The sequence below is a fragment of the Capricornis sumatraensis genome, chromosome 13 (assembly GCF_032405125.1).
Source record: "Capricornis sumatraensis isolate serow.1 chromosome 13, serow.2, whole genome shotgun sequence".
NCBI lineage: Eukaryota > Metazoa > Chordata > Mammalia > Artiodactyla > Bovidae > Capricornis > Capricornis sumatraensis.
This window is the reverse complement of record NC_091081.1, coordinates 40739060-40750911: the sequence shown is the minus strand read 5'-3', so window position 1 is coordinate 40750911 and position 11852 is coordinate 40739060. Positions and strand designations below refer to the sequence as shown.

General features: G+C 40.2%; 1 non-coding gene across 1 annotated transcript; it reads left to right on the top strand.

The window, feature by feature from the left end:
• The first annotated feature begins 6046 nt into the window (after positions 1 to 6046).
• TRNAC-ACA (transfer RNA cysteine (anticodon ACA)) lies at positions 6047 to 6118 on the top strand. Its single transcript has one exon. It is a non-coding gene; the product is annotated as a tRNA-Cys (tRNA).
• Positions 6119 to 11852: the final 5734 nt, after the last annotated feature.

Below are 11852 nucleotides of genomic sequence, written 5' to 3'. Positions count from 1 at the left end.
AGGCCTAAAACTGCCTTCCTTTGTTGCAACATTTCTCTACAAACATACTGTCCTTTGCTGAAGATGCTGTATAGGCTGGACTTCTAAGTAACCATTCTGAATTATTACTTTGGGTTTAGATTTCTCTTGCTGATGTGTACAGCCTACAGTAATAAACTGCTGTCTTTGTCTTGTTAATCTGTCTTCAAAGAGTTCCAGCTGAAAGCCTAAAATGGGAAAGGTAAAAGTTTTGCTTCCTCTACAGGACTGTATTCTGCCTCCACAAACTTTCAGTTTACTCTTCTGTTTCAGTTCAGTTCAGTTCAGTTGCTCAGTCGTGTCCGGCTCCTTGTGACCCCATGGACTGTAGCACATCAGGCTTCCCTGTCCATCACAAACTCCCTTCTGTTTATAGCCCCCAGTTCACCTGCACCCCCACAGGCACACCATGCCACACATTCCTCAGCCACTGAACACTCTGTAGTATAACTCGAGTTATTTTCCAGTTCTTCATATTTCTCAGGTCTGCTAATTGAGTTCTTGGCCATCCACACGTTGCCAGCTCCCAAATGTTTGCAGTTGGCTCCTCTCCATTTCCTTTGTCCTTTTAGGTCGGAAAGCTAAAATCTCTTCACTGTCATTTTAGCATGGATTGAAGCAGGTGGACAAAGATCGGTTCAGCCTCCCTGCTTAACTAGATATTGGCCTTTATTTTCTCTGGTCTAGTAACTTACTAGAGTCTCCTAATTTCTTGATCATATCACTCTTCTGTTTAGAAATAATCAGCTTTCTGTTGACTAAAGCAACTATTTCCCATTGAGTAGTTGTTCTCAATCTGTTAACCGTCACCACCACTATTCATAAAAACAATTTTCCATCAGAATTATCTCTCAGTGTAATGATTAATTTTCTTACATCTCTTGGGGATATGATGCTTCATATGGTATCAGCCTACCATTATGGCTCATTACCTATGACTTCCACTGACCCTTGCACCAGCCAAAATTGGCTGGGGTTTTTTGTTCCCTTAGTCTGATATGTATTTTCTCTCTCTTTCTAACTTTGTTTATGCCATTCCTGCATATCTAGAATACAAATCCTTTTGAGCTACAAATCCTTTAAAGCCCAGGTCAAATGGAGCTTTCCCTCCACTCTCAGCACCTTAAAGCAGTATACTTCACACATAGCACTTTGTACACCTCATTTGGTTTTTACTAAACATTTTATTTATATCATTATTCCCCCTCCTTTAGATAAGGAATTGTAGGAATTGTATCTTATTCTTATACCTTTGCCAAGGCAACACACATGTGGGTTCATTTAATTAAAACTATCCAAACCATAATACATAAGGATATATAATACCTTCTAAAGCCTTAAAATATTTTTCCTCTTTTATTTATGTGTTTATTTGAAAAAGCACCAAGACTTAAAACAAAAGATAAACTCCATTCACATCTTCATCTCTACTGGCTTAACTGATCCATAACAATTGTAAAACTCTAAACATAGTCTGAAATTTGGTTGCCAATTGTATATCTATGAGGGAAAAATCATTTCCCAAAGTATAATTTTTTCCATAAAATATATCCATCAAAATTTCTGTGCAACTTACTGTAGAGAAATCGCACATGACTCACTAAATCAATTTACTCAGGTAAAAGAACATTGCTGGCTTGAAGGGTTATGGGGATTATTATAGTAACTTCAGAAAGATAGCCAAGTACCTTCTCTGAACCATTTTTTAAATCTACCTCAGCACTGAAAATATTGTGTTAGCAGGAAGAGAAGGCAATTGACAGTTGCACAAGCTCAGTGGAAATAGCTAGTGTTGTCAAAATAAATCCAGTTTTAGACTCAACACCCCCCATTCTTATTTTCAGAGCCATATTTCAATAACTTATTTCTGATTACTGTTAGTCATTCCATCTTGTTCCATTTAATATAAATAGCTCCCATTCATTGAGCATTTCATGCTAAATACTTTATATACTTTTTATTTAATAATTACAAAATCTTTTTAGATGTTATTCTTCCCATTTTTACAAATATGTAAAATCAGGTTTAAAAGGAAGCGAAGCAAACTGTCTAAGGTCAGAAAGCAGATAAAGTGTCCTTTTTCTCTTATTTAATGATTTTAAATACTTGGTGTTATTTTCATGTGCTAGTTGCCTATATATCCTTGAAACAGAATTTTCATTCTTCAGCTTTTATCCAAGAGTCAGTGGAAAAGCAATGCTGGGTAAAGGTTTGCTTGTTATCTAGAGTGAACAGTTAAAAGGAAGGTTACCTGTGCAGACAGTATCTACAGTGCATATCCTCTGCACGATATTTGTATGTTTAGTTCGGTCGGTTATCTATGTTAACCTAAGAGAGATGGAAACTGCATTCTTGAGAGCTGTCTGTCTTCCTTTCTTGCATTTTCTGAAAAAGACCATTTTGCCTTGTGCTGCCTCTGCATCCAGCAACATAGCCCTGCCCTAGTATCCACAGACGTTTTCATCAGTTCATCACAGTCTGTCTAAAGCCCCTGCTTTTTATTAGTTGCTTTTTAGGAAGATATATTATAATGGGAATCATATTCTTCCTTTAGGACAAAGCTAAAGGATCCAAACTTTTGTCATTGGCTATATATCCATTACTGAGCTACAGTTTTAAAAGCTCCCTAGTTTGAGACCCTTCCATCATACCACACCATCTCTTCAGCAACAGAACGGAGGCTATAGTCATGATCAACCATCAGCATCAAATAAATGGTAAACAGAGCAAAGAACAAGCACTCACTAAATTATTTCTTGAACTCCTATCATTTACAATGTGATAAATACTGAGTTGATACAAAGATAAATAAAAAGCGTTATCATTATACTGCAAATATGCAGAGGGCTGCCCTGGTGGCTCAGTGGTAAAGACTCTGCTGCCAATGAACCCTGTAGGAGATGTGGGTTCAACCTCTGGGTTGGGAAGATCCCCTTGAGCAGAAAATGGCAACCCACTTGTGTATTCTCATCTGAGAAATCCTATGGACAGAGGAGCCTAGTGGTCTACAGTCCATGGAGTCACCAAAGAGTCAGACATGACTCAGCCACTAAACAACAATGACAAACATGCAGAGAGTTTGATATACAGAGCACATACAATCAATCATCTAAACCCTAAATTTGGCCTGAAACAAATATAATACTTTTTGGTTGGCTATAGATGTCTTCCTGGTCTGTTCAGCCTTCAGTAAATTTCTCTCCATGAATTAGACACATTAAAATTGTGAATACCTATGGTAGAATCTACATATTGAAGTCCCAGGGGAATATCTCAGATGTTTCGCTTGGCCGTATCTGACTCTTAGCGACCCCATGAACTGCAGCCTACCAGGCTCCTCCATCCATGGGATTTTCCAGGCAAGAGTACTGGAGTGAGGTGCCATTGCCTTCTCCGTGTTAAGATATAAAGAGGGAGAAATCTTGAATTTTATCTGTTTTTATCAAACTTTCTTCCTTCTTTCCTGCTGCCTACCCTTTCTACCTCCTCCATATTCTCTCTCTCTCTCTCTCTCTCTCTCTCTCTCTCTCTCTCTCACACACACACACACACACACACACACTGCTGTAAACTGAAAGGGTGCGTCCATCCCAAATTCATGTTCAAATATAATCCCAAGTATGGTGGCATTTGAAAGGGGGTCCTTTGGGGAGGTGATCGTGCCGTGAGGATAGAGGCCTCATAAATGAGAGTCAGAGACCCCAGGGAGTTCCCATGCCCCTCCTTCCAGTGAGGCAAAGTGAGAAGCCAGCTCTCTGTGAACTAGGAAGCTTGTATTCACTAGAAACTGAACTTGTCTGTACCTTAAATCTTGAACTTCCCAACCTCTAAAACTGTGAGAAACGCGTTTCTGTAGCTTGTAAAGCACCCAGTCTATAATATTCTGTTATAGCAACCCCAAAGGACTAAGGCAAACCTTCTAAGGCAACTTTGGTGGGAAAAAATAAGTTTACTACAAGGCAATCTGAGAGAGAGGTGTGTGTGTGTGTGTGTGTGTGTGTGTGTTAGTCGCTCAGTAGTGTCCGACTCTGCAACCCCGTGGACTGTAGCCCACCAGGCTTCTCTGTCCATGGAATTCTCCAGGCAAGAATACTGGAGTGGGGAGCCATTCCCTTCTCCAGGGGATCTTCCAGACCCTGGGATTGAACCTAGGTCTCCTGTATTACAGGCAGATTCTTTATCATCTGACCCACCAGGGAAGCCTGAGAGAGAAGAGATGGTTTACTCTTTTGTTCTTTAGCTTTAGCAAAAATTTCAAAGACTGGTGCCCAACAATATTGCCTCAGATGCTATCTAAAGATGTAGTTCCAGATCACCATCCCCTGGAAATTCAGTGTGTCTGGTAAGACCAGGAATCTGTATTTAACAATCATTCTCCAGGAGATTCTAGGCAGTTCTGGGAAAGATCACATTTTTAGGAACTCTGTTTTAGAAAAAGAAAAGGGTTTTGATTTATTTATTAATAAATTTCTAGGGATTGTAGCCAACTATATCCCACCTAGATCCCCCTAGTTGCATCCACCTCCTACAGGGTCTATTGCATCAGTGGGTAGATCCATGAAAAAATAATATGTTATAGACATCAGGCTGTCTCCAGGAAGAGGCGTTGGTTATGATGAGGATGTGAGATCCAGGGACAAAAAGGAATTTCACAGGCTCAGTTGGAGTGCAGTTGTCTGGGGAGGCTGGGACGCTGCAAACCCTGCAAATTTGCATCCAAAGTGCAAGTAATCACTTCACTTATTCAAACAATCCAACTCTTCTTCCCAACTATTTCCAGCTTCTAAAGACTGGGCCAGAGAAAAATAACAGTCTTGTTCTATAAGACAGGTTAGTATATCTCAAATATAAAGTCCTTCACAACTGTTTTCAACCTGAGTCTAAATTTCAGGGTTTTTTCTTCAATCTGTAGGCTCACTGACAGGCTCTGTAGCCTTAGTTAGTCTGGATGGCTTGGCTTTGCAAGTTTCACTAGGGATTGGCACAAGAAAAAAAAAAAAAAAAAGAAATGTCTGAGCAGGCTAAATGGGAGCCTGGGTCTCACAGGACATTGGGTTAGGTGCCAAAAGTCTCCTCTGGGAATCAGCCTGGTGTGAACTGCATCTTCTCACTCTGCAGGCCTTGCAGACTGTCCACCCAGCCCCAGTTGGTAGCACTGCACTGAGAAGTCAGATGAGTACATGCGACTCCTGTGAGGAAAATGTGTGTCAGGTAAGGGGTAAATAAAGGAAGTCTCTACCTGTGCTTAGTTTTTCAAATATATCCTTGGAAGTACAAAAGTTCAGAGGTTTTAGAGAAATAATCAATCAGTGTTTTCCTGTTCTATTTTCTCAAAGTACCCAGAGGCAGAAGTCATTTATAGGAGGGCTTAGGATGAATCCTCTGAGACCATTAGTGCCAGAAAGGGCTCCTGTCAGTGCCCACTCAGATGGCAGAGGTGCACCCGAGTGGAACTGAATTGCAGCTACTTCTGCTGGTTATCTTTTGAGAGTTCAACCTCAAGAGTTCAACTACAGTCTCCTTCCTCCCAAAGCTATGCACCTTCTTGTGAGCAACACAGCCTCTCCGTCCAGGCTCACAGATGCAGAGTTGTCTACTCTTGTCTCCTCCCACCCCAAGAGCTCTGCTCCAGTCCCCTGATATGGGCACTCCCACGGGTGAACCTGCAGTACCCTTTCAAGCTTCCACTGTGCTGCTCCTCAGACTAATTTTCATCTTGCTTCTACCTCTGTTAAAATGTGTCAAGGTCTGTATTATTTACCTTTTCCAAAACCCTTCCATATATCCCCAGCTGTTTTCCCTTCTCCTGTGCTCCTGGGGCACTTAGTTTGAATAACTGCACTTGGCCTACGTATAAATGTCCATGTTTCTCCCTGGAGAGTATAGATGTAGATTATCTTTGTTCTTTTCCAGGTAGGCGAGAAGTCCAACACAGGTCTCACTGGGCTTAAAAAGCATCGATAAGGCCAAGTTCTTTTTGGAGACTCTAAGGAAACGTTTGCCTTCTTGCTTTTTTCAGCTTCTAGAGTCCCTGGTGGCTCAGATGGTAAAGTGTCTGCCTACAATGCAGGAGACCCGGGTTCAATCCCTGGGTGGGGAAGATCTCCTGGAGAAGGAAATGGCAACCCACTCCAGCATTCTTGCCTGGAAAATCCCATGGACCATGGAACCTGGAAGGCTATAGTCCATGGGGTTGCAAAGAGTTGGTCGTGACTTCACTTTCTTTTTTCTTTTTCTCTTAGAGTCCACCCACATTCCTTGGCTTGTGACCATCTTCCTCCATCAAAAGTCAGCAATTTCAAATCTCTCTCTCATCCTTCTTCCATAGTCACGTCTCTCTCTAAATTGGGCCAAATGTTACAGGGCTAAATGTCCTATCCATGTCATCTAATTCAATCTTCAAGCACAAAGTAAATAATACTATGTCATTGAAAGAAAGCTGGTAGGTTAAGGAATTGCCCCAAGTCATCCAGGCAGAACAGAGAGTCACACATTGGTCTGGCTATTGCCATCCATTCTAACTCTTCAACTGACTAAAATTCACTACATAACATCCTCAGTTTGAGTAGAGAGAAAATGCACTTCCATTCACGCAATAACAGTCACAGCCATAATTTGCTCTGCTTTTCTCTCCCTCCCCATACAACCCCCATACTCAGATTTGATCATCAATTTTTGATGGCTTCCTCTTTCTGAAATTCTCCAGTATAAACTCAACATGCTGCTGGAGGAGACACAACAAAGCCCGCATAATTACTGCATTACATCCAAAACAGAATGGATGATATGAATGAAGGTCAAAGATGAAAAGCAAATCTTTAAGACCTATGCTATTCTCTCTTTTTTTATAACTAAGACATTTGGGGGGCCATACAGCACGCAGGATCTTAATTCCCTGACCAGGGATTGAACCCACTCCACCAGCAACGGAAGTATAGAGCCTTAACCACTTGATGCTGTCTTGTTTATAATTACCTTACTCACATTACTTCCTGAAATTGGCACTCTTCTTTCCGAGTGGCACAGTGTGAATTACGATCAAAGCCTACACGGACAATTTCTTCCATCACATTCCCTCCAACCTTCACAGACACCAGAGAGCCCTCCCAGTAGGCATCACTTTAAAAATCAGAGAAATTGATTTTAGCTTTTGAGGAGATGTTGTAACACTGTCATTCTTCCCATTTGGCAAAGGGTTACATCACAAAGCACAAATCCTTCCCTCTCCCCTCCTCCCCAACTCCTCCAAGCACACCCATGCTGGAAGATAAGCTTACCACCAGGCACTCTGGTAAGTCAGGATCTGTTTAGGTCAGTCTGGGCTGCTATCACAGAAAACCATAGATTGGCTGGCAAATAAACAACATAAATTTATTTTTCACAGTTCTGAAGGCTGAAACTCTGAGATGAGGATGCCAGTGTGGTCAGGTGCTAATGAGGGTCCTCTTCCAGACTGCACGTCTTCTGCTTGTATCCTCCTCCCAAGGCGAGGACAGTGCCAGAGAGCTCTCTGGGGTCTCTTTTGAAAGGTCACTCATCCCATTCATGAGGGCTCCAGGGCCCTGACTCCTAACACCACCACATTGCGGGGGGTTAGGATTCCAACATATGAATTTGGTAGGACACCAACATTCAGATCGTATCAGGACCATTCGTCTTTCCTCTTCCATGTTCCTCAGCCCATCCATCTCTCTAGTTAGTTCCTCTTTCTTGTGTATGCGTGTTGTCGCTACTTTAGCATTAAACAGAAGACTTTTAACAATTCTTTCACATTAGGGCCACAGAGTCTTATCTGTGACTGCTTTCAAGTCCCGAAGGATTATTTGATGCATGTAGTCGTGTCCGACTCTTTGTAACCTCATGGACTGCAGCCCACCAAGCTCCTCTGTCCACAGAATTTTCCAGGCAAGAATACTGGAACGGGTTGCCATTTCCTACTTCAGGGGATCTTCCTGACCCAAGAATCAAACCTGTCTCCTAAGTTTCCTGCACTGACAGGTAGATTCTTTAGCAGTGAGGTACCTGGGAGGCCTCAAAGGATTATTTAATAATCATTAATAGAAAGATTTTGGGTTTCACTAAAGGGGATTTTTGGGTTTCACTAAAGGGGATTTTGAGGGAAAAAGCACTTTTGTTATTCCTCGTGGTAGACCACATGAGCAATCACTCATTTGAAAGATGTCTATTTTCTTTTCTCTTAGTTATATTAGTGTCCTACAATATTTCTTATTCAAAGCGAATACTTAAAATGAGCCCTCTGCTGAGTGTGTGGGTAAAGACTGGTGAATGGTTACAGGTAAAGGACCAGGCTGTGCTATCATCATTGGAAATTCCAAAATTTAGCCCAATAAATTGGCTATCTTGCTGTGGAAAATATGCGGGGGTCAGAACACTGTATATGCTTCTGATGGTAACTAATTTGTGCTAATTTTTTTTTTTTTACATTGCTGTAACAGTAATTTAATCGGAAAAGACCTGGAGAAGGATAATGAGGATAGTTAACATTTGGAAAGGTATATGCTTAGTAACTAGACTGCCAAAGTAAGATTAATTAGCCATTACAGGAGAACCGCATAAATAAATTGATCAAAGTCATAAAATATATCCATTTTTTCCATTTAATAATCCCATAAACTCCCAAAGACTTCATTAAATTTCTATCATTAAAAGAAATATAAATAATAATTTTTATAAATATCAGAGACTTTCCAGATATATTAAGGCTATAATGTGTGTTTAAATAGAGCTGAAGAATGAAATAAATGAATTTTGGATTGACAATATCATTAGATCACTTAGATACTAAGGGCAGTGATCTTTACATTGACTCATAAAAATGGGCACTGGTTAACATCATTAAATTACTGTCCTCATATTCATATTCTAGTTCTAATATTCATAATTCTTTGATTAACCAACATGTCCAAAAAGAGAATTTACCTTGTCAAAATTATTCAGTCTTTTGAGTCTTATAATTCAGTCACTCAGTTGTGTCTGATTCTTTGCGACCCCATGGACTGTAGCACACCAGGCTTCCCTGTCCAACACCAACTGCCAGAGCTTGCTCAAACTCATTTCCATAGAGTTGCTGATGCCATCCAACAATCTCATCTTCTGTCATCCCCTTCTCCTCCTACCTTCAATCTTTCCCAGCATCATGGTCTTTTCCAATCAAAAATAATCACCTTTCATTAGTTAATTTCAGAAAATTTTAGAAAAGTATGTTATACTACAGAAAAATTTGAAAGTAAAAAACCAAAAACCCAAAACTCTGAGAACTCTTATTGCTCCACTAAAATTACTGTTAGTATTTTGATATATTTCTTTTCAGGCTTTTATTTTCTATGCAGTTGTGCAGAGATACAGTCCTAATGTAGAGATATAAATAACCAGCACTTCTATTTCTGCCAAAAGTATTTTCCCATATTTCTTATCTTCCTACTCAGCCTTTTTAAGCTGCATAGTATTACAACAAAAGATTATAGAACACTCTACCATTAGTTCATTTTCTGATTTTTGCTATTAAAAGACATTAGAGTAGTTAAGAGAATATCCTTTGACATCAAACAGTGTTTCTATCAGTAATCAGCTGCTTGATTGTAAATATGTTACTTAATTGTTCTTCAGAATCTCACACAAAGAGACACTTAGTACGCTTTCTATTAATATTTGTTGAACAGATGAATGAACCTCTTCTACGGACCAAATAGTGTCCCCCTCAAATTTGAACTTATATTGAAATCCTAACCCCCAGTATTTCAGAATGTGACTATAAGATATTACTTTGCCAACAAAGGTCCGTCTAGTCAAGGCTATGGTTTTTCCAGTGGTCATGTATGGATGTGAGTGTTGGACTGTGAAGAAAGCTGAGCAACAAAGAATTGATGCTTTTGAACTGTGGTATTGGAGAAGACTCTTGAGAGTCCCTTGGACTGCAAGGAGATACAACCAGTCCATCCTAAAGGAGATCAGTCCTGGGTGTTCATTAGAAGGACTGATGCTGAGGCTGAAACTCCAATTCTTTGGCCACCTCATGCGAAGAGTTGACTCATTGGAAAAGATTCTGATGCTGGGAAGGATTGAGGACAGGAGGAGAAGGGGACGACAGAGGATGAGATGGCTGGATGGCATCACTGACTCGATAGACGTGAGTCTGAGTGAACTCCGGGAGTTGGTGGTGGACAGGGAGGCCTGCCGTGCTGTGATTCATGGGGTCGCAAAGAGTCGGACACAACTGAGCGACTGAACTGAACTGAACTGAACTGAACCCCTGGTATTTCAGAATGTGACTCTACTCATTGATAGGCTCTTTAAAAGATTATTAAGATTAAACGAGGTTACTGGGGTGGATCCTAATGTAATACTGCCAATGAACTTATAGGAAGAGATTAAGACACAAACACTGAGGAACTTCTGCCAGCAAACAAGTGGAAATGTGCTATATGACACAGGGAAACTCAAACAGTTGAAACATGAAGGAGAAGGGTAGGAAAGGGAGTAATTAAAGCTGCACAAATGCAGTTTTTCATTGACATGCACAGAAGTTTCTTTAAACTTTGTTCATAGGTAAATGGCTATTTTGTACATCTTCACAGGCATCAGGAAAATTCAATCCTGCCTCAGCAAAGGCACATGGTGCCTTGGTCTCAGTAAAAGTCTGATTCCTAGGCTGTCCCAGAATCAGCAAAGGTCCATGCCTCAGGCTGAATGCTGCTATAACTTAACCATGACAATTACACAGGTGCCAGGCTAGACAATGAATGCAGTTGGAACCTCAGCAAATGCAGGCGGGCCTTATGGACAGTAGTGAGAGGATTTGATTACAGAAAAAAAGTCTTTTCATGTGAGGCTTTTTAGATATTTGGGGGTCATGTAAATTATTTGGTGCTTTTCCTTAGGTTTTCTGTTGTCTGTTGTTTTGTTTTGCCAACTAGACCAAATCTTAAATTATAACTATGTCTATAGGAACTACAGAAAAATAGGGTGTGAATTTTTAGCTTTAAATTGTTCAAATGAGGCCTAGGTTATTAGTGAGATAGATTTCTCCAAATTGTGTAATGTTTTATGATTTTCTGAACTTCACTCATGACAAATTGAAAATGATGGGGGAGCTGAGCTTAGATACATGTGGCTTGTCCACAGGGTCTTGAAAGTTTCCCCCGCTACGGCCTCAGGATGGCTCGATTGTTAATTACCTAAGTTCTTAAACCATTTAAAAACTATGCAATTCTCAAATTGTGGTTAAATTCATGGAAGAGTGGTATATTTCACTAATAAATAAAAAAGTAAGAATGTGGCCTTTAATACAAAGACACATGCGACCTTTTTGGGCTCAAAGAAATATTGCAGAAACACAGATGGCAATTTAAAAAGCCTGTGCTTGGAACATTCTGCTTCTAGAAATCAAGTTTGCTTAGGAATCAAAGAGAAGTTGAGAGCGATTTTTAAAAAAAAGTTGATTCAGCATTATACTCAGAAAAAGGGCTGTGGAAGAATGAAAACAAATCAAGGAAGACAGACTGATTAAACCGGAGGAAGAAAGAAATTTCCTCAGGAGAAAGGTTAAGATCTGAGGAAACAGATGTAAATACTAAAGGAAATAGACATTTTGAGGCCAGAATAGATCAATAATGAGGAGAATATTATAATAAGTAATATATTATTATAACAAAAATAACAAAGAAGCATTATACCAGTAAAGATTAAACAGTATATTATACCAATATATAATTCAGTTCAGTTCAGTTGCTCAGTCGTGTCCAACTCTTTGCGACCCCATGAATTGCAGCACGCCACACCTTCCTGTCCATCACCAACTCCCGGAGGTCACCCAA